The sequence below is a fragment of the Seriola lalandi genome, unplaced genomic scaffold (genome assembly GCF_002814215.2).
Source record: "Seriola lalandi dorsalis isolate HSWRI2012SDOR001 ecotype SW California unplaced genomic scaffold, Sedor1 jcf7180002054902, whole genome shotgun sequence".
NCBI lineage: Eukaryota > Metazoa > Chordata > Actinopteri > Carangiformes > Carangidae > Seriola > Seriola lalandi.
The window spans coordinates 838,752-839,253 of NW_019525454.1; the positions used below are offsets into that span (position 1 = coordinate 838,752).

Below are 502 nucleotides of genomic sequence, written 5' to 3' on the forward strand. Positions count from 1 at the left end.
ATGGACTTTTGTTTTTTAATGAAGCACATTAATGTAAATCTCCTGTTTAAATGTTCAGAGTGACTCAGTCTGAAACATACCTGAGTTCTCTGTCTCCAGATGTTCCAGCTGTTTCTCACTGACTCTCAGTCTCACCTCCAGACCTAAACAGGAAATGATTCATGATTCATATTTAGGTTAATGGTTTAATGAATGATTAATTAAAAGTAAAACTGAAGAGCAGATGATGTCACCTGCAGTGTGAGTCTCTAGCTGTTCCAGATGTGTCTCAGTGGATCTCAGTCTGACATCCAGAGCTGCTGAAGAAATCTGATTCATTTAGTTTTTACATTTAAATAATACCACAAAGAAATAATAACATTATTATTATTATTATTATTATTATTATTGTTATTATTATTATTATTATTATTATTATTATTATTATTATTATTATTATTATTATTATTAAGTAAATATGACTCTACCTGTGATGTTGTTGTTGCTTTCTGACAGTCTGGAC

At 30.1% G+C, this 502-nt stretch overlaps 1 protein-coding gene across 1 annotated transcript in view; it reads right to left on the reverse strand.

The window, feature by feature from the left end:
• The window catches only part of LOC111672846 (uncharacterized), a 14,846-nt gene that overhangs the window by 5,896 nt on the left and 8,448 nt on the right, over positions 1-502 (reverse strand). The window lies entirely within an intron of this gene.